This window comes from Castor canadensis, chromosome 1, assembly GCF_047511655.1.
Source record: "Castor canadensis chromosome 1, mCasCan1.hap1v2, whole genome shotgun sequence".
In the NCBI taxonomy this organism is placed as follows: Eukaryota; Metazoa; Chordata; class Mammalia; order Rodentia; family Castoridae; genus Castor; species Castor canadensis.
In genome coordinates, this window is record NC_133386.1 from 190,222,378 (window position 1) to 190,245,506 (window position 23,129).

At 37.7% G+C, this 23,129-nt stretch overlaps 1 pseudogene; it reads right to left on the reverse strand.

Annotated features, from left to right (window-relative positions):
• Nucleotides 1-1,675: 1,675 nt before the first annotated feature.
• On the reverse strand, nt 1,676-2,589 carry LOC109678884 (olfactory receptor 4B13-like; annotated as a pseudogene).
• Between the last annotated feature and the right edge of the window lie 20,540 nt (nt 2,590-23,129).

Sequence of the window (23,129 nt, forward strand, 5' to 3'; positions counted from 1 at the left end):
AAAAAGAAAGGTAATGTCCTTCCTGACACAACAAGCACATTTCCTCTGGGATTAACAATAGCTACTGATGGATATGATTAATGGACACTCCAAATAAAATGAGGAAGATTTATGGTGCAGTTACAAACACTATTCAACTAAATATTGAGCCAATACTTACAGAAGAAGGAGACAATCTTCAAGGCATATAGCACACCTAACATGCTCCATACCATCCCCTACAGGAAAACTACAGACACTAGTTCACCTAATCTTCAAGAAAGGTGGACAAATTCAATGCATTGGGTTTATTCAAAGCCAAAGGAGTCAACTTGAATGATATTCTCTAAACTGTTCACAATGCTGGGGACTACAGGGTTATGTGGAGATTCTGAAAGGTGAAATAACAATGAAGACACAGACTCTCTAATCTCACTTTACCAGAAATACTCACAGACATTTAAAGGAATGAATGTTTGGCATACTAACTTGAAATAGATCCATACATGGATTGGTAGCAGAAATATGTAGCTGAATTATTACCATGTCTTCATTTTCAAGTTAGGACAAATGGGCATTTTCTAACATTCTGTATTTTTACTTCTGAATGAGATTAAAATGATTCCTTTTTTTGAAAATGTCTGATCTTATCTTTCCCTACTGTTGGGTAGAATCTTTGTCATTTTGATATTAGTTTCATTTACGAATGTTGGGCACCGTAAGGGGGACTCTAAGACCAAAGACCATCTTTTGTGCCAACATATCACAAGAACTGAAATTGTACAAGTACTTTCCTGATCATCAGTATCAGATGGTCTATGGTACAAGATTCCAAGAGTCAATCAGAATAGAGAAACTCAAAGACACACTTTTATACACTAGAAGAGAAAAATCAGATTGGTATCCTCATCACCAAATATCTCATGATAATTCCTTCACTTGGTTTCTGTTCTAAATGAAATAGGTGTTGTTACCATGAGGATTGTTGAACAAAGGGAGAAATAAGAAGGGAAAAAACAAAGGAAGGAGGGGGAGAAGCAAGGATAAAGGGAAGGAAAGAGGGAGGAAGAAAGGGAGGGAGGAATAGAAAGGAGAGACAGAAGGACAGGAAATTATTTTAACTTACAAAAATTGTCAAAATGTTCTCTGTTCAGGGATGCAGGAAACTAAAGGAAAAAGTTCCAAATGTTCTGTAACACAGTAACATGACTCCAGGTGACAGAAATTAAGTAATATTTCATAACAACTACATGGGACCTGTTGAATGTATTCAATACAAGAAATCATAAATGTTAGGAGGGAGGGAGGGAGGAAAGGAGGGACGAAGGAAGGCAGGGAGAAGGGAAGCAGAGGAGGAAGGAAGGGAGGGAGGGGGAAGCAGGGGAGGAAGAAGGGAGTAAGGTAATTTTATCTTTCAAAACATTTGTCAAAAATTTCTCGCTTGCATTTACACTTGGTTTGAACTATCCAATTATTCATACACATACATGTGATCCTGGTGATTATCATGAAATAAATCAGTTCTACAATATTCAACAAGGATATGTGACATCTGTACACCAGGATACCAAGGAGTCATTGTTACGAAGGCAAATCACAAGTCAGAAACAATAAGTCATTATACATGTTCTTCTTACAAATACCAAGGAAAGTAAAATCTATGTCAAGAACACACAATAATCAGACAAACGTATTTTTAACATTTTCCCATCACTGAGCTCTCCCTTTTGCCCCACAACTTCCTCATGGCATTTTTCACCTCTGCATTTCTGAAAGTATAGATTATGGGGTTCAGCATGGGGGTGATGACTGTGTAAAACACAGCAACAAGTTTGCCCACAGTGAAGGTGGAGGAAGGTCTCATGTAGATGAAGGTGGCAGGTCCAAAGAACAAGATGACCACTGTGATGTGAGAGGCACAGGTAGACAGGGCCTTGCGCCTCCCCTCTGCAAAATGGTTTCTCAAGCTGAACAGGATGATGACATAGGAGGAGACCAAGAGGAGGAGGGAGAAGATAGAAATTAGCCCACTGTTGACCAACACAATAACCCCCTCCACAAAAGTGTCGGTGCAAGCAACCTTGAATAATGGATGGAGGTCGCAGAAGTAATGGTCAATTACATTGGAGCCACAGAAGGGCAAGGGAATGGTGATGAGAACCTGAATTATGGAGTGAACAAAGCCCCCCAGCCAAGAACCAGCCACCAGCATGTGACACCATTGGTGACTCATATAATGTTCATATAATGAAGGGGCTTGCAGATGGCCACATAGCGGTCATAGGCCATCACCACAAGCAAAAGGATGAAGAATATCTGAGCCAGACAGCCCTTTAGAAAGATGGTTTTAATCTTGACAAGTAAGTCAGTGATGAATTTAGGGACAATAGTAGAGGAGTAACAGACCTCCACCAAGGACAGGTAGCTGAGGAAGGTATACATAGGGGAATGCAGATTCTTACTGACACTGACTGTTACAAAAATGAGGCCATTGGCCTCCACTGTGGCCAGGTACACAGGAAGGAAGAACATGAAGCACACTCTCTACACCTCTGGATCCTGAAACAGGCCAGTGAAAATTAACTCAGTCATATTATTTGCAGTGGCCATGGATTAATTCACGTGTGCTGGGTGTCAAGTAGTGGGAATCCTGCAATAAAACAATGATTTTAGCACAATCCATTTCATGGAAAGCACTCTAGAGAGCAGAAACCAATTTATAATGCATTTACCACTGCATCTTTTGTTTAGTCAATGTGTTTTTACTCAGCACTAAATATTACCAACATGAGACCTTACATTATCTTATTACCAGAAAATAGAAGATCAGAGAAATGGTTATTTTCCCATAATCACACAAAAAGTGGTAAATTCTGGGTCTATGATCCAGCCTTGCTAACTTTCAGACCTGGATCTTTCTAATTCACCATGGGTATTCTGAATTTGGGATATAATTCACCTAAATGCCCTACCTTGGTATTACCTTCACTGCATTTTGGTAGCTCTTCTTCTTGGGAATCCCTTTTGAACCCTTCTACTTTTGGTTCTTTGGGTCCTTTTTCTGTGCCTCAGAGAATGTCTTAGTTCATTTTCCATTACTCTACCTGAATACCACAGACTAATCATTTTTAAGGAATAACATATGGCACAGGAGACTGGAAGCTCCAAAAACATAATGTAGGCCTTTGCAGCAGTCCTGCTCAGTCATGAAGTGAAAGAAGACATCACCTGGTGAGACCGAATAAGCATGCCAGAGACCTCTCTTTTACAATCACACTGTTTACTTAATACAGGAATAAATTAAGCCATTCATGACGTAAAAGCCCTATGATTCAATCGCCTTCAAGAACCATAAGCTTGCCTAACGTGAATTACATGATATTCAGCTAAACTATACTAGAGAATATTCTCTGGCAATTCTCACCTCTCCCAAGGTCCTCTATGCTGTCTTCTTTCCTCATTTACTCCGTTCTCATTTTACACCAGTCTGCAACTTCAAGGAGTATACTTCTATGACAAATGCTTTCACACTCCAGATAAGTTAAACTGACTGGTTTTTCTCCACCATTCCACAATTATTTTCAAACCTTCCAACACCAAACTACTAGAAGAACCCAAAGATCTGGCCAGCTGCTTGTTTTGGTTCCAGATTGTTTACCAACAAACACTATCAAAAGGATAGTGGAGAATTTTCTCTAGATGACTTCCCTGAAGCAAATCTGTACTGAGAATGTGTTATATATCTAGATACCAACCAGATTACACAGAAGACACATAGGTGACACCACTGACCTCTAGCTAACATGTAATTCAAAATAATATTCACTAGATAAAGGTGTCCTGGTTGAAATTTTTTCACCACATATTACACGTGATAAATAAGGAAGAAAAATATGAACACTTTCATTCCCTGCTATAAAATTTAGCCTCACTTCGGGGGGGGGGTTTCCCCTTTTCTCTTATTTCACACTGAAAATTTTTTGTAATTTTATTTTTGGTTTGGAAAGGGTCTCAGTATGTAATCCCAGCTAGTCTCAACTCCTAGAGACTGAAGCTCAGGCTGGCCTTGAATCCAGGGAGCCTTCTGTCTCAGTCTCCCCAGTGTCAGCATTACAGGTGGAGGCTTTCTTTTTCTTTTTTTTGGAGGTACTGGGGTTTGAACTCAGGGCCTCATGCTTGCTAGGCAGGCACTCTACCACTTGAACTACTCTGCCAGCCCTAGTGTCAGCATTACAAGTGTACACCACCACACCTGGCTCTTAAGTGCTTTTGAAGGACTAAATGCAAACAAAAAGGAATAGAGTCCACATAAAACACAGGTCAGTGAGGGAAATAGAAATAATCAATATATGTCAGAACTCCTCAGATGAGTATGCATGCAGAAATTGATAATGAAATAAAATCACTGAACCTTAAATTTTGAGAGATGAGTATAGGGTAGCATGCAAAGCAGTAAACAAGGAGATGCTGGCATCTCAACAATTCAGAGACTATGTTTGATCCTTCACTTTTCACTCCCTGTTGAAGTCCATTGTGTAGTTGGATGCTAAGAAAACCCTGTATTTCTCAAATAAATTCTATGTTGTCTACACTAATTTGAATGGGTTCTTGTTTCTGGCAAGCAAACTCCCTAAAATGGAAACCCAGGAGAAAAAAATGCAACCACACTGCAAACCAAAAGGAACAACAAATAAGTTCAAATGGAATCAGAAGTTGTAAACCACAATTGAAAAATACCAAATATAGAGACCGGGACTATAGATCATGGATAGAGTGCTTACTTAAGATGCACAAGCACTGGATTGATCACCAGCACCACAAATTTTTTAAAAAAAGAAAGAAGAGAAAGTAATGAGAGAGCGAGGAGGGGGATAAAGATCCTGAATATACAATAAGAAAGAAAATTATTTCAAATACAATGCACTTAAAATGTGAAATACTCACAAAGAGAAAATCATAAACTCTACTAAAGATGATAAAGGAATATATGTTTTAATGGAAAACCATGCTTTTACCAACAAAATAATGTACAAAATCACCTTTTTAACTCAAGATGACAAATCATGTTTTAGTTCTCCATAAATTTCAAATCTCCTAAATTAATCTAAAAAATATACATCCCCAGCTAAAATCCAATTAATTTTTCTTCATAATTTCACCAAATTATTTGAAAATTCATATGTAAGAAAAATATTCTTCAAATGTGTTTAACAGCTTTATTTTTAAATTTTATTCATTAAATGTGTTTAACAGCTTTAAACACGCTATTTTTAAAAAATGATTAATGCTAGGCATGGGTTCACATGCCTATAATCCCAGCACTCAGAAGGCAGAGGCAGGAAGATCATGTGTTCCAGATCAGCCTGTGCTACATTAGCAAGTTCATATCCCACCTGAGCTGGTCTTATGTGCATAGTGATCTCTTGTCTCAAAATGGTAAATAGTTGGGGTTGTGTCTCAGTGGTCAAGCACTTTTCTAGAATGTGCAAAACCTTAAATTTTATCCCCAGCACTTCAAGAAAGGAAAAATTAATAATGTGAGTTTGTCCTTCAAATATTGATTTTTGGTGGCTTAAATGATGAATGATATTGGATGAGGAAAAGATAATTAGATAAATTTCAGAAATTAACAAAATTATGTGTAAAAATTTATCAAAAGAAAGTAGAGGGCTCGTAGAGTGGCTCAGGTGGTACAGTACCTGCCTAGCAAGCTTGAGGCCCTGAGTTCAATCCCCAGACCACACACAAAAAAAATCTGAAGAAAGTAGAAATAAGGTATTAACAATTATTACAAATTTTGAGGGGAGAAAACTAAATTTGATGACCAGTATTTCACTTCCATGAAAAGAAATTCTGAATTAAACATTTAGTAGTAAAAAATAAAATTATTGAAGACCTCAAGATCCCAGTGTTTTAAAAGAACTTTCAAATCTGTTTTTAAAAATAATACTTCTATCTTAGTTGAAAATCAACAAATGATATAAACAGGCAATACACAAAAAAAAACAGTTAAAAAGATCAATATACATATGAAAAGACATTAAGCTTTATAATAACCAAGTAAATGTCATAAAACATAAGAAATATTGTTTTTACTGTAAGTGAAGGATTGGTACTTGGAGAGTTACTGAGGGCAACAGAGTCACAACGGTTCGTATTAGAATTAGAGTTAGTCCCATACTCTGTTGTAGAAGTGAAGATCAGTACAAGCGTTTTAAGAAGCAAATTGATGGTTATATCAAATTTATACAGTCCTCTACCTCTAATAATATATTCCAAGTTGATGGTTAAGTATTGCGTGGAACAAGCGCACACTGGCTTCAGACACATCTCTTTCCAACTCCACACTCAGGTTGGGAGCATGAAGTCACTCCAAGTGGGAATATTTACACATTGGAGATCATCAAACATTACAAATCAGAGCTTTTTATTAAGAAGATTCGGTTGTTAATCATTTGTCAGTGCATGACTTAGTAGATGCTACTGGGAGAACCTTTGTTCCCCACTCCTGATATCTCCTCTTATGTGGCGGGTCCTGCCGACCTATAACACTCCCAGCCAGCCCCAGCCCACCAAGGGGGAAGTGGAGTGAAATTGGAAGGAAAGATTAGAAATGCACAGGTGGGCCATTTTTCTCTCTTCCTTCCCTTGAGGTAAAATGTGCAGAGAGCACATTTCCTATTTTGCCTCAGGAGCGACTCTATCACTGTGGAGTAAGGACAGCGAACTCCGTGAAGCAGGCCAATTCTTCAGTGACTGGGTATATGTATTTGCCTGATTGTGAGGTGGGTTTTATGAATTTCCCCATGTAACAGACAGAAGCCACCTTCTCCATTACCATATTTATCAGTAATTGAGGCAGTTTTTTTAAAAGGCAAAATTTTGTCCCCATTCAAATGTCTTCATTCCCAATTAGTTCAACAATTTGAAATAATAACCAAGAAAATCATGAATTCCTGTACATAATGACTTCTGTAGTCTGAGTCCCCTCAACCATTCACACTTTTACCCACTAAACTTCTGCTTAAGTGGGGATCCTCTCACAATTCCACAAGCCCACCCTTCTCACTTGAATCACAGAATTTCCTTTAACCAAAATGACCTCCCCTTGATCCTTCGAATCCTACTTATTTTCCAAGCCCAGCTCCAAGCCTGTTTGTTCAATAAGACTTGCCTTAATTACTCCAACTTACATGTCTTCTCTATTCTGCACATTGAAAAAAGATAAATTAGTCATTTTTCCTAAAAGCAAATCTGATTATGGCACATTTCTACCTAAAATATAAACTTTCCCATTACACACAGCATCAATTCTAATATTCTTAGAGGGAGTTTGAGGTCCTTCTTCAACTGGTCTTGTCTTGCAATTGTACCTTTATTGTCATTTTTTAAATGAACACTATCTCTAGATAGTTTTCCTAACAGAAGATGTTCTCTCTTCCTTCTCTGTTTAACATCCCTTCTTTGTTTAGTATTCTTTTATCTACATTTCACAAAGAACCTCACTACTATCCCAGCACTGGTTGCTCATGCCTGTAATCCTAACTACTTGGGAAGCTGAATTCAGGAAGATTTGAGGCCAGCTCAGGAAAATAGGTGAAGAGACCCCCATCTTCAAAACAACCAGACCAAAATGGACTAGAGGTATAGCCCAACTGGTAGAGCACCTGTGTTGCAAGCATGAAGTCCTGAGTTCAAATCCCCCAGTCCCACTACAAAAAAAAAAGAACCTCGATACTACAAAAATAAAATACTCTCATCTCTGTGTTTCAATGATATATTATCATATATTTTTCAAAATAATAGAATATTTTATAATTGTAGTGTTTGTGTAAGATCTTCTACAAACAACATATTCCAGATTTCAAAATATTGTTTTTAATTGTTATTATTTGCATTTTAGTACATAGCAGTAGCTAGCATTTCAATAGTACTTATTGTATTCTGAAAACTTTATAAGCATTGTATTACATTAATCAATTCAATTTTGATCAAAAACATGTAAAATGTATTTAATTATTATCATTCCTTTTTACATATGAAGAAACAGAAAGGGAAGTGAAACAACTTAGCTGTTATTACACAACAATAGAGTCAAGATTTGAAACCAAACAGCTTATCCACAGACTATATGCTCTTTGCCCAAAACAGTACGCCATTAGTAGCTGTAGAGTATGCACCTAATACATAAATGAAGAGTTCAAACTAAATACAACCTTTGGTAAGAGAATGAAGTTATATTCACTTGCTTCAATAACACTTACCGCTTATCTCAATCTATTTTTGACCCATTAAAGAAATAAAATGTAGTGGAACCAATCTGATATATCACACAGAGATAGGAAAATTGTATAGGGTCCAGTTTTTGCAGGCTTCACCCTGTAAAAATTTCTTTGAAAATTATTTTTTCCATAGTGTCATTGCTATCTTTTATGTATCTATTCCTATCTATTCCTCTATCTTTTATCTATCTATACCCCAACTCACCAAGTCCCACAAATAAATCCCACATAGCTGGTGAGAAATACCACCTCTCTAAACCACAAAGCTGCCTCAGCCAGAAGCATGGAAAGACAAGGTAACCAGTGTATAAGAGAATCAGCACGTGAGCACATGGAGTCTACATTAAGTAAAGCATTGAAATTCAGACCAGAACACAACAGTAGAATACAGACCGTAGCTAGAAAAAAATATGAGATGAGTGAATGTGCCAGTGTTCCTTACCTGAGAATGAAGTAATGAAATCTCTATGTCAATCATGGGCTCCCACTTGGTGAGTCCCAAAAGGTGACTCACTGAATTCAAACATTGGGAAGGACTTGCAAAAACATCAAATTTACTACTTCAATTCATTTCTCCACCCAGAAATGATTAAAATAATCACTTCATTGCACAAATAAGCCCTTATGATTCTAAGAGAAAAACATAGTCCCTAAGAACCTATACTTGCTCAAAAAACTCACACCTTACTTATATTCATGACACCTACCTTACGCTGCTAGGCTGTTAGTCTGCTTTAGAACAAGAAACTGGACCAACAGGATTTCAAATACACTTGATGTGTCACCAATTCAGCATGAAGTTAGCCACTCAGCTAGAATAGACCACTCCTTTAGAACTTGTTCTGGCTTGTGAAAACTTGGCTGGAAAGAAGCACTACATAACTCCCTTTCAATTCTAGTCATTGAGCAAATTCACTGACATTACCACACAGCAGATTTCTCATTAAAAACCCCAATGTACCAAGTACAGGTCACACTCATGTGAGCTCACCTTAAGAGGAGAGCTAAAAGACATTAAGGAAATATCATAACCCGTTGTGCTCATAATGAGGTGAGAGAGATTGAGAGATGTTAATTGGTTCCCCAAAACCACACTCTAATAGTTTGTTTCACAGAAATCAGTGCTCTTTCAAATATTAAGCTGTCTTTGGTGATAAGGGTTGGTTGTTTCTACTATAATTCAAGGTCCAGTTTTTTTCTTCACAGACAAATCACCAATGGCCCTGAGAGCATTTACAAAACAAAGTAGATATCTAAGACAAATAACCAATAAAGAAAAGTTCAGGACATCTGTATGAGAATTAATGTTGGAATTTGTGATATTCAAGAAATAAAGTCTGTAAGCACAGCAAAGTCAGATTAAGATCCTGTATGGATTTGATATCCTGCCACACACATAAAGTCCAAAGGTTGTTATTAAATGCTGAGATCCTTCAACTATTCATATAATAAATTAACCAACACAACAATACTCAAGGGACAAAATTTCATATGGAATTCTTTTTCTGTACAGTGGAACACTTTGCCAAATAAACTATTACTGCAGGAAAGTTTCAAAATTTGTTTCAATTACATTAATGTCATTTCAAAATTTTTTTGCACCGAATAAGAAGGAGATGTATTAAAGAAGTTAAAACCAAGGCATAAAGAGGGCCTTTGCCTACTAAAAAATAAATACAAAAAGAATAAACAACAACAACAAAAAAACCCTGGGCACTAGCTTGGGTTTAATAGTTGACTATCTGACTATAGCCATGCTCTTCACCTCTTTGCTTCCTGTTCTTACCTTTACACTTCTATATAAAAATGAGAATTAGCCTATATTATCTTAATTTCATGTTCCAGTTACAACATTTATATATTCATGCATGTTTAGGTGGAGGTCATTTAGTCTCCCTGTGACTCTGTTTTCTGTCAGTGATGATAGTGGTCACAATCATGGAATATGACAACAATTTCCTCTGGAAGATATGTCATTCATCCATTCATTTATTCTAAAAACAGTATATTGAGTCCTGTGAAGTGCCAGAACTGTTCTAGGCATTAGAGCTTAGGTTGTATAAAATAAAGTCCTTAGACTCACGAAGGTTGAAACATTTCATAGCCTCTCTAGGACATAATGGAGAAAGAGACAATAAATAGATGAAACCAGATAAGCAACTCACACTGTAATGAGCCCTATGAAGAGTACAACATCCATAACAATTAAAGGAAATGCTGTTGGTTATTACTTCATATTAGGTATTTTATTGTTGTTCAGAGGGTACATTGTGACATTTACAAAATTCTTACAATACATAATAGTTGAAATCACCTCTCCATCATTCTCTTTTATCCCTCACTCCTCCCATTCCTGGATTAGTTTCAACTTGTCTCATTTTTCCATTTACACACACGTGCACACAGTATTTGCACCATATTCACCCTCCTACACCCTTTCCCCACATCCTCTTCCCTCACACTGGTACCAACCCCCCCATACAGGACCTGTTCTGTCCTCCTGTTCTCTGATCTTGTAAAAAAAAAAGACTTTATTTTATTTAAGATAACTATACAGGAAGTTTTCTTGTGACATTTCTGCATACATATGAATTACAACCTGAATTTGTTCATCTCTATTTTTTCCTTTCTACCTTTTTCCCTTTGTTATGGTAATTTCAACAAGTTCAAAAATTCTATATTCATTCTTATTCTTGAATAGAAAATATTTCAGCCATATACACCATCTTAACCTCCTGCCTTTATCCTTTCCTTCTCATATGTGACCTCCCCTTGGCTTGGCCTGTTTTTCCTAACATTGCTTTTATTTGTATTAGATCTAAATTCCACATACAGAAAACATACAGACTTTGACTTTCTGAACATTGCTAACTTCATTTACAATGATATTCTCCAGCTCCATCTATTTACCTACAAATGACATAATTTCATTTTTCTTTATGATTAAATAAATTTCCATTGTATATAAAGTCCATCATTTTTACATTTACATTTGTATACTTGTTTGGGACACACACAACCCCCCCCATCCTACTTCCAGGCAGAACCTGTCCTGCCCTCCTGTTCTCTGATTTTGTTGAAGAGGAAACCTGAGAGATAATAAGAAAGACATAGAGTTCTTGGTGGTTTAAGATAAAGATAGCAACACAGAGATATTCTTAGCATTGCTTCCAAGCACATGTGTATTACAACCCACATTGGTTCATCTCTACCAGACCTCTTCACTACCACATTTTCTCAATCCATTGTGGGGCATCTTGGCTGATTCCATAGCTTAGCTATTGTGAATAATGCTGCAATAGACATGGGTATGCAAGTGCCTTTATTGAAACCTAATTTACATTCCTCCAGGTATACTAAAAGTGGTATTGCTGTATCATATGGTAGTTCTATTTTTATTTTTTGAGAAGCCTCCATACTGTTTTCCATAAAATTTACATTCTCACCAACAGTGTATAAGGGTCCCTTTTCCCCACATCCTCACCAAAATTTGTTGTTTGTGTTCTAGATGGCACCCATTCTAATAAGAGTGAGGTAGAATATTAACATGGTTTTGATTTGTGATTCCTTTATGCCGGGAATGTTGACCATTTCTTCATATGGTTTTTGGCCATTTTGACTTCTCCCTTTGAATAGGCTCTGTTGAGTTCATTTGCCCATTTCTTCATTGGGTCATTGATTTTTGGGGGAAAGTTTAGTTTTTTGAGCTCCCTGTATCATATTAGCATCAAAGAAAGACTATCTCCAGTCAAGAAATGATTGTTCTGGAACAGGATGGTAGCAGTGAAGAATTTAGGCTATGAACATATTCTGAAGGTAAAACTAACAAGATTTACTGATGTTTTGACTATTCCTATTCCCTTCACTTTCTCACCTCATCTTGTGCTACAATCGATTGTTCTCCCACACAACTATTATTCTGCACCTTTCTTAAAATTTTTATTGTATTATTATTCATATGTGCATACAATGCTTGGGCCATTTCTCCCCCCTGCCCCCACCCTCTCCCTTACCACCAACTATGCCCACTCCCTCTCCCCCCCACCCCCTCGATACCTGGCAGAAACTATTTTGCCCTTATCTCTAATTTTGTGGAAGAGAGACTATAAGCAATAATAAGAAGGAACAAGTATTTTTGCTAGTTAAGATAAGGATAGCTATACAGGGAATTGACACACATTAATTTCCTGTGCATATGTGTTACCTTCTAGGTTAATTCTTTTTGATCTAACCTTTTCTCTAGTTCCTGGTCCCCTTCTCCTATTGGCCTCAGTTGCTTTTAAGGTATCTGCTTTAGTTTCTCTGTGCTGAGGGCAACAAAGGCTAGATAATTTTGTAAGTGTCTTACCTATCCTTACACATCTCCCTTGTATGCTCTTGCTTTTATCATGTGCTCAAAGTCCAATCACCTTGTTGTGTTTGCGCTTGATCTAATGTCCGCATATGAAGGAGAACATATGATTTTTGGTCTTTTGGGCCAGGATAACCTCACTCAGAATTATGTTCTGCAGTTCCATCCATTTGCCAGCAAAGGATAACTTTTCATTCTTCTTCATGGCTTAAAATTCCATTAAACATGGCATAAAATTCCACTGTGTATAGATACCACATTTTCTTGATCAATTCATCAGTAGTGGGGCATCTTGGCTATTTCCATAACTTGACAATTGTGAATAGTGCTGCAAAAAACATGGCTGTGCAGGTGCCTCTGGAGTAACCTGTGTCACATTGTTTTGGGTGTATCCCCAAGAGACATATTGCTGGATCATATGGTAGATCAATGTCTAACTTTTTAAGTAGCCTCCAAATTTTTTTTCAGAGTGGTTGTGCTAGTTTACATTCCCAACAACAGTGTAAGAGGGTTCCTTTTTCCCCACGTAATCACCAACAACTGTTGATGGTGGTGTTGCTAATGATGGCTATTCTAACAGGGGTGAGGTGGAATCTTAGTGTGGTTTTACTTTTCATTTCCTTTATGGCTAGAGATGGTGAGCATTTTTTCATGTGTTTTTTGGACATTTGAATTTCTTCTTTTGAGAAACTTCTGTTTAGTTCACTTGCCCATTTCTGTATTGGTTCATTAGTTTTGGGAGAATTTAGTTTTTTAAGTTCCCTATATATTCTGGATATCAGTCCTTTGTCTGATGTGTAGCTGGCAAATATTTTCTCCCACTCTGTGGGGGTTCTCTTCAGTTTAGAGACCATTTCTTTAGATGAACAGAAGCTTTTTAGTTTTATGAAGTCCCATTTATATATGATATCTCTTAGTTGCTGGGCTGCTTGGGTTCCATTGAGAAAGTTCTTATCTAAACCTACAAATTCCAGAGTATTTCCTACTCTTTCCTGTATCAACTTTAGAGTTTGGGGTCTGATATTAAGATCCTTCATCCAATTTGAGTTAATATTGGTATAAGGTGATATACATGGATCTAGTTTTAGTATTGTGCAGACTGCTAACCAGTTTTCCCAGCAGTTTTGGTTGAAGGGGCTGTCTTTTCTCCATCATATATTTTTAGCACCTTTGTCAAAGATAACTTTGTTATAGTTGTGTGGCTTCATATCTGGGTCCTGTATTATGTTCCACTGTTCTTTATGTCTGTTTTTGTGACAGCACTATGTTGTTTTTATTGTTATTGCATTGTAATATAGTTTGAAGTTGGGTATCGTGATACCTCTAGCATTGTTCTTTTGACTGAGTATTGCCTTGGCCATTTGTGGCCTCTTGTGTTTCCATATAAATTTAATCGTAGATTTTTCAATGTCTTTAATGAATATCATTGGAATTTTAATGGGAATTGCATTAAACATGTACATTACTTTTGGGAGTATAGACATCTTTATTCTGTTGATTTTATCAATCCATGATCATGGAAGTTATCTCCACTTTCTATATTCTTCCTCAATCTCTTTCTTCAGAATGTATAGTTTTCCTTGTGGAGGTTGTTCATATGTTTTGTTAGCTTTGCACCTAGGTATTTCATTTTTTTTGAGGTTATTGTGAATGGAATTGTTCTCATATATTCTTTTTCAGTTTGTTCATTATTAGTGTGTAGAAATGCTAATGATTTTTCTATGTTAATTTTATATTCTGCTATCTTGCTGTAGCTATTGATGATTTTGATGTTGAGAAGCTTCTGAGTAGAGTTTTTTCGGTCTTTAATGTATAGGATCATGTCATCTGCAAATAGTTTCTTTACCTATTTGTATTCATTTTATTCCTTCTTCTTGCCTAATTGCTCTGGCTAGGAATTCCAGTACTATGTTGAATAGGAGTAGAGATAGTGGGCATCGTTGTCCAGTTCCTCATTTTAGATGTAATGGTTTCAGTTTTTCTCCATTAAGTATAATGCTGGCTATAGGTTTGTCATACATAGCTTTTATTATGTTGAGGTACTTTCATTCTATTCTTGTTTTCTTAGTGCTTTTATCATGAAATGGTGTTGGATCTTATCAAAGGCTTTTTCTGCATATATTGAGATGATCAAGTGGTTTTTGTCTTTGCTTCTGTTAATGTGGTTTATTACGTTTATTGATTTTCATATGTTGAACCACCCCGGCATTCCTAGGATGTAACCTACTTGGTCGTGGTGAATAATCCTTTTGATGTGTGGTTGAATTCGGTTTACCGTTATTTTGTTGAGGAATTTTGCATCAATGTTCATTAAGGAGATTGGCCTATAGTTCTCCTTTTTGGAAGTGTCTTTGCCTGGTTTTGGGATAAGTGTATTACTGGCTTCATAAAATGTGTTAGGCAGTTTTTCCTCTCTTTCTATTTCAATGAACAGTAGAAGGAGGGTTGGTAGCACTTCTTCTTTAAAGGTCTGATAGAATTCATAAGAATCCATCAGGTCCTGGCCTTTTCTTTTCAGGGAGACTCTTGATAGCTGCTTCAATTTCATTTTGTGTTATAGATCTATTCAAGTGATTAATTTCCTCTTGGTTCACTTTTGGATGATCATGTGTATCTAGAAATCTGTCCATTTCTTTAAGATTTTGAATTTATTTGAATATAGGTTCTCAAAGTAGTCTCTGATGATTTCCTAAACTTCCATGGTGTTTATTGTTATCTCCCCTTTTGCAATCCTGATTCTACCAATTTGGGTTTTTTCTCTCCTTATTTTAGTCAGGTTTGCCACGGGTCTGTTGATCTTGTTTATGTTTTCAAAGAACAAACTTTTCGTTTCATTAATTCTTTGTATGGTTTTTTTGGTTTCTATTTCATTGATTTCAGCTCTTATTTTTATTATTTCTCTTTCTATTTGTCGTGGGATTTGCTTTCTCTAGATTTGGGAAATTTTCTGTTATTATTTTGTTGAATATATTACGCATACCCTTTGCTTGCACCTCTTCTCCTTCTTCGATGCCCATGATTCTCAAGTTTGGTCTTTTGATGGAGTTGGTGAGTTCTTGTATTTTCTTTTCACAGGTCTTGAGTTGTTTAATTAATAGTTCTTCAGTTTTTCCTATAATTACCATTTCATCTTCTAGTTCTGAGATTCTGTCTTCTGTTTGTTCTATTCTGCTGGACTGGCCTTCCATTTTGTTTTGCAATTCTGTTTCATCTTTTTTATGAGGTTTTCCATATCCTGGGTCATTTCCTGTTTAATGTTGTCTATTTCTGTCCTGAGTTCCTTTATCTCTTTATTAATTGTTTTCTGTTTCACTTTGGTGTTTATACAGTGCTTCTATGGTTTCCTTTATTTCTTCTTTTGTTTTTTCAAATTCTCTATTTTTGTTGTCTTGGAATTTCTTGAGGGTCTCCTGTACATTTTGGTTGACCATATCCAGTATCATCTCTATAAAATTCTCATTGAGTACTTGTAGTATGTCTTCTTTTAAATTATTCTTGTGGGCCTTATTGGGTTCTTTGGCATAGTTTATCTTCATTTTGTTGGTTTCTGAGTCTGAGTATCTGTTTTTTCATTTCTCTTTGGTTCCTGTACTAACTTTTTGCTGTGGGGAAACTGCTTTCCCTGTTTTTTTCTGTCTTCCTGTCATTGCCTTTAGTGTTGTTATTGTGCCTGTACTGTGTGCAATTAAGTATTTTGTGTCTTGTAATAATAGCACTAGTGATATTTACAATGGAAGGGTGAGAAGGGATGGAAAGCAAAGAAGTTAAAGGAAAAGGGAAAAACAATCAAGTAGAAAAAAAACAAAACAAAGAAACAAACAAAAAAAAGTTTCGAAGATATAAGCAGGGAGAGACAGTATACTAATCAACTATAAGCTGAAAAGACATTAGAGAGACAGAGAGAAGATTGAAAATAAAAAATAAAAAGAGTAAAGATAAGAATAAAAATAAAAAATAAGTAAATGAAAGAAATAAATATATATACTTAAAATCAAACAAAATAATAAATAATAAAGAAAGACAAAAACCTCCAACTTCAAATGCAATGAAGTTTCTGTCTTAATAATTTTGGTGTTTGTCCCTCAGCCTCCAATCCTGAAGATGGTGCCTCAGATGTTGTTCTGTAGTTGTCTCATCAAAGGAGAGACATAAAGTAGAACAAAACTGCACACACAAAAAAAACTCACCAAGTGTCCCAAGTTCAAATGCAATACAGTTTCAGTAGGTTTTTCAGCATGCAGGTGTATTTCGGTTGTTTTCTCATCAAAGGTAGGGAGAGAGAAAAAAAATAATCTGGAGACATGTCTGTGAATGGCTATTTGCGGCTGTGGCTTGCCGGTCTATGGCTGTCAGCCTGCTGTTGCTGGAAGCTTTATTTATGCAGATCTCTGGGGTGAGCTTAACACTCACCTGGCCCCCACAGGCTTTGTTTACTCAGAGTTCTCCTGTTCACAAGCCACTGCTAGAAGCTTTCCCCTTTCCAAGCACACTGGGGGAGGTGACTCTGTACCTGGTTTCTCAGGCCTGCATGTTTGTTTACTGTTCATGTGGAAAGTGGGTCTTCCCCCCTCTCCTGTGGAGTTTTCCTCCCATTGCCACTTTTTACAACCTTTTCCGCTCCTGATTGCTGGGTGTGTGCTGCTGCTCCTGCTGGCTGGAGTGTTTGTTTACAGTTCACGTGGGAAGTGGGTCTTCCCCCCTCTCCTGTGGAGTTTTCCTCCCTCTACCACTATCACAAGCTTTCCTGCTTCTGGTTGCTGGGTATGCCCCTGTTCCCACCGGAGGATCTCCAGCCAGGCCCGGCTTGTTTATTTACAGTTCCAGGAAGGGTTCCCCTTCCCCCCTTCAGAGCTCAGGGTGCCCCACCCTCTTTGCCACATGTCTTTATTGTTCTTATTGCTTATTACTCAGTTTCTCTTTTTTCCCCAGGTGGGGGCTGGTCTGTCCAGGGGTCTCTGCTGATCTGGCCCAGGGTTGTGTGTGGAAGTACCTTGTACTGCTTAGCTCACCTTGTCCACATCTTTCCAAGCCATCTGGGCATGGGTGTCTGGTGGTCCGGGGGCCCTCTTGGTTTCTCTGTTTAACATGAAGTGGAGATGCTCTGCGCAAGCTGGAGGTGTGGAGGGGTCAAAGTTTTGCCTCTTCTCAGTTGCCTTGCCTGCCAGGTGTGTCTCCAGCATTTCTCTGCCTGTTGTTTCTTTTCTCCTCAGGTCCTATTCTGCACCTTTTCATACATTCTCTCCTCTTCCTCCTGACTTCACCAACCTCTTCTCACTTTCCCTTACTCTTCACCTGACTACTGCACACACACATACACCATCTGCTGATTAGTCTACTGCACCAATCCTACACACTCTTGTCCCTCTGCAATCCCTGACACAAGAAACCTCCACTACAGCATCTGAACTACATACTAACACACATAAGGGCCTTATACCCACAGCCTCCACACGTCTTCCCTCCTCACCCCTTCACTCCTTTTGCACCCCTTCTACCATCACCTTTTCAAATTACCTGAGTATTTATCTCTATCCAAACAACCATTGCCCACCCCCAATTCCCACTGCTTATAGATATTATCACCAAGGGGTTCTCTATATAATAAGTAAACAATTAGTCTGGCATTGAACTTATCAATTGATTAAGTTCCATTAATTTATTGCTAATTTACACTTCTAGGTCAGGGACAGAAATAGTACATCAACTTAGCTAATGGCTAAGCTAGTCACAACCCTGAAATTAAGTCCAGGAAAAGATAACAGGTGAGTAAAATCCCCAACTAGCCAATCAATAACATAGGAGAACAGTACAAAGAAGAAACATGAGAAGGAGAAGAAGGCAAGGCAATTCCATCTCTCAAAAGACCAACAATTCAATAGAGGATTTACTGGGAAATGAAGAATATGAATATTCAGTTCTTGACCCCAACAGAACAATGATAAATATGACCAAGGATATCAATGATGTCCATAAAAAATTTCTCAAAGAGGAAATCATGAATGATCTCATTGATATACTCACGCAGAAGCCACAAAAGACAGTTAAACAGAATGCACAGAATGAACTCAAAGAATATCAAGACACCACAATTAAAACACTTGAGAGGACAAAGAAACAACCAAATGAACTCAGTGAGGACTTCAACAAACACCAAAGTGAAACAAAGGAGACTTTTAAAAAAGAGATATATGAATTAAGGATAACAACACAAAATATAAAAGTCGAGATGAACAAAGATATGGAAACCTCAGGAAAAAATCAAACAAAAATTCTGGAAATAAAAAGTTCCTGAAACTAAATAAAAAATACAGCAGATAGTGAGTCCAGGAGACTAGAACAAGTGGAAGACTGAATCTCAAGGTTTGAAGAAATTAGATCTTAAAGAAAAACAAAAGAACACTGAGACAAAAGACTCAAAGAATATAAAGGAATACACAAGAACTCAGCAACACCATAAAAAGACCAAACCCGTGAATCACAGACATTGAAGGAGAAGAAGTGCATGCCAAAGGAATCTGTAATATATTCAACAAAATAATAACAGAAAACTTTTCGCATCTCAAAAAAGATTTGCTAATTCAGGTACAGGAAGCCTCCAGGACAACAAACAGACTTGACAAAAATACAACCTCCTCACAGCATAATATTGTTAAAACAACTAGCACAGAGAATAAACAAAGAATATTGAAGGCTGTAAGAGAGAAAAAACAAATAAAATATAAAAGTAAACCCATCAATAGAACAGCAGACTTCTAAACAGAAACCTTAAAAGCAAGAAGGGCATAAAGTGAGGTATTTTGAGCGCTGAAAGAAAACAATTTCAGTCCTAAGATACTCTACCCAGCAAAATTATCATTTAAAATTGATAGGGTAGGAATTCCAAGATGGCAGCTAAAGGTAGGAAGCAGAAAGCAACCCTCCTATAGTGAAATCTTGGAGAGACGCTGCAGACACACTTTGCAGGCATAATCACCGAGAAAAGGCATAACTTTGACCCCTCCAAATCTCCAGCCGGTGCAGAGAATCTCCACTTCACGTTAAACAGAGAAACGAGGAGGGCCCCCGGGGTCGCCAGTGGCCGGCACCCATACGGCTTGGGAAGATGCGGACCAGGTGAGCTTCGCGGTACTGCGGTACCCCACAGACAAGCCTGGGCCAGAGCAGCCTAGCCCCCTGGACAGACTGACCTCCACCCGGAAAAAAAAAAAGAGAAACTGAGTAATAAGCAATGAGAACAGTTAAGACACGCTGGAAAGAGGGTGGGGCGCCCTGAGCGCTGAAGATTGGGGGAAGGGAATCCTTCCCGGGACTGTAAATAAACAAGCCAGGCGGGCCGGAGAGCCTCTGGCGGGAGCGGGGCGCGCGCCCAGCAACCAGGAGTGGGGAAGCTTGTGAGAGGAGGGAAGACCCACTTCCCACGTGAACTGTAAACAAACATGGCGGCCAGCAGGAGCAGCAGTCCCGCCCAGTAAGCAGGAGCAGGAAAGTTTCTGAAAGTGGCAGTGGGAGGAAAACTTCAGAGGAGGGGGGGAAGACCCACCTCCCACATGAACTGTAAATAAACACACAGGCCTGACAACGCAGGTGCAGTGTCACCTTTCCCAGTGCTTCGAAAGGGGAAAGCCTGTAGCAGAGGCTCCCGCGCAAGAGAACTCTGAGCAAACAAAGCCTGTGGACCAGGTGAGTGCTAAGTTCACCCCAGAGATCTGCATAAATAACACAGCCAGCTACAGGCTGAGAGCACCAGGCAGGCAAGCCACAGTTGCAGATACCACTCTCAGAACTGTCTCCAGATGCTTTTTTTTCTTTTTCTCCCTACCTTTGATGAGAGAACAACTGAATTACACCTGCAAGCATAAAAACTTACTGAAACTGTATTGCATTGGAACTGGGGACACTTGGTGGGGCTTTTTTTTTTTCTTGTGTGTGTGTGTGAAGTTCTGTTCTACTTTATGCATCCCCTTTGATGAGACAACTACAGAACAACATCTGAGGCACCAACTCACAGACTGGAGATTGAGACAGACATCCAAATTATTAAGACTGAAATTGCATTGCATATAAACTTGGAAGTTTTTTGTTTTTTGTTTTTTTAATTTTCTATTGTCCATTTTATTTTAATTCATTTTTATATATAGATATTACTTTCATTTACTAATTTTTTATTTTTTTTATCTTTGATTTTCAATCCTCTCTCTGTCTCTCTATTGTCTGTTCAGCTTACCGTCGATTAGTACACTAACACTCCCTGTTTATACCTTTGAAACTCTCTTGTCTGATACGTTGTTCTGATTACTCCCTCCTGTCTGTATATTTGTTTTCCCCTTTTATTTAACTTCTTGCTTTCCATCTCAGCTCACTCTTCCATTCTCAATATTACCATTGTTATTATTACAAGCTAGAAAATACTTAATTACACACAGTACAGGGACAGTAACAACACCAAGGACAATGATGGGAAGACAGAAAAAACAGGGAAACCAGTTTCCCCATAGCAAAAAATTAGTACAGGAACCAGAGGGGAATGAAGAGAACAGAAACTCAGATCCAGACTCCAACAAAATGAAGATAAACTATGCCAAAGGACCCAATGAAGCCCACAAGAATAATTTAAAAGAAGAAATACTACAAGTACTCAATGAGAATTTTATAGAGATGATACTGGATAGGGTCAACCAAAATGTACAGGAGACACTCAAGAAATTCCAAGACAATAAAAATAGAGAATTTGAAAAAGCAAAAGAAGAAATAAAGGAAACCATAGAAGCACTGTATAAACACCAAAGTGAAAGAGAGAACACAATGAATAAATGGATAAATGAACTCAGGACAAAAATAGACAACAATAAAGAAGAAAACTGCCAGGATATGGAAAACCTCAGAAAAAAGAACGAAACAGAACTCCAAAACAAAACGGAAGGCCAATCCAGCAGAATAGAACAAACAGAAGACAGAATCTCAGAACTTGAAGATGAAATGGTAATTAAAGGACAAACCGAAGAACTATTAATTAAACAACTCAAGACCTGTGAAAAGAAAATGCAAGAACTCACTGACTCATCAAAAGACCAAACTTGAGAATCCTGGGCATCGAAGAAGGAGAAGAGGTGCAAGTGAAGGGAATGCGTAATCTATTCAACAAAATAATAATGGAAAATTTCCCAAATCTAGAGAAAGATATTCCCATACAGATGCAAGAGGCCTCCAGGACACCAAACAGACCAGATCAAAATAGAACTACTCCACGACATATCATCATTAAAACAAGTTCAGAAACTAAGGAAAGAATATTGAAGGCTGTAAGAGAGAAAAAAAAAAGTAACATACAAAGGTAAACCCATCAAAATCAGAGCAGACTTCTCAACAGAAACATTAAAAGCAAGAAGAGCGTGGGGTGAGATCTTCCGGGCACTGAATGAAAATAACTTCAACTCCAGGATACTCTACCCAGCAAAGCTATCATTCAAAATAGATGGAGCAATAAAAGTCTTCCATGATAAGCAGAAACTAAAACAATATGTGACCACAAAGCCACCAATACAAAAGATTCTGCAAGGGATCCTGCACACAGAAAGTGACACCCAACTTAACCATGAAAAGGCAGGCAGCACCAAACCACAGGATAAGAAAAAGCAAGACAGTAGAGAGTAACATCAAGTTAGGTACACACAATCAAACCTTCAAACAACTAAGACAACTAAATGACAGGAATCACCACATACCTATCAGTACTAACGCTTAATGTTAATGGACTTAATTCACCCATCAAAAGACACCGTTTGACAAAATGGATTAAAAAAGAAGATCCAACAATTTGTTGCTTACAGGAGACTCATCTCACCGACAGAAATAAGCATATGCTTAGGATAAAAGGCTGGAAGAAGATTTACCAAGCCAATGGCCCCCGAAAACAAGCAGGAGTAGCAATACTTATCTCTGACAAAGTAGACTTCAATCCTACATTGATCAAACGAGATAAAGAAGGACATTCCATACTAATAAAAGGGGAAATAGACCAAAAGGAAATAATAATCATCAATCTGTATGCACCCAATGTCAACGCACCTGATTTCATCAAACATACCCTGAAAGACCTAAAAGCATATATAAACGCCAACACAATGGTTGTGGGAGACTTTAACACTCCATTATCATCAATAGATAGGTCATCCAAACAAAAACTCAATAAAGAAATCCAAGATCTAAAATATGCAATAGATCAAGTGGACCTAATAGATGTCTACAGAACATTTCATCCAACTTCTACACAATATACATTCTTCTCAGCAGCCCATGGAACCTTCTCCAAAATAGATCATATCCTAGGGCACAAAGCAAGCCTCAGCAAATATAAGAAAATAGAAATAATACCGTGCATACTATCTGACCACAATACAGTAAAAGTAGAACTCAACAACAAAAGTAAAGACAAAAAACATGCAAAGAGCTGGAAACTAAATAACTCATTACCTAATGAAGAGTGGATCATCGATGCAATAAAAGAGGAAATTAAAAAG